The sequence below is a fragment of the Fulmarus glacialis genome, unplaced genomic scaffold (genome assembly GCF_000690835.1).
Source record: "Fulmarus glacialis isolate BGI_N327 unplaced genomic scaffold, ASM69083v1 scaffold21189, whole genome shotgun sequence".
Lineage (NCBI taxonomy): Eukaryota > Metazoa > Chordata > Aves > Procellariiformes > Procellariidae > Fulmarus > Fulmarus glacialis.
This window is the reverse complement of record NW_009234146.1, coordinates 10710-11046: the sequence shown is the minus strand read 5'-3', so window position 1 is coordinate 11046 and position 337 is coordinate 10710.

Here is a 337-nt window from a genome sequence, read left to right as displayed (position 1 = left end):
TGCACGCTCCTTCCGCCTTCCCGACCACTGGCTGCTCTTCCCCAGGGATCCCGAGGTGGTGCGGAGCTGGAGAGCCCCCAGGAGCCGTGTCCTGGCAGCCCACCCCTCGGCACGTGGCTGCGGTGAGCTGGGGGAGTGGGGTGCTTGAGGAGGTGGATGCCAGGGGTTTGGTTCAGGGTAGAGGAGAAGCGGTGGGTCTTGTGAAAAGATGTCGAGTCCCCCCTCGGGATCTGGTGCTCTCAGCACTGTGCAGAGTTGTGTCCCACCCGGCCTGGGGCTCCCTGGGGAAGAAATCTGCCATCTCCTGATGGAGCTGTGGGGTGGAAGAGCAGTGGTC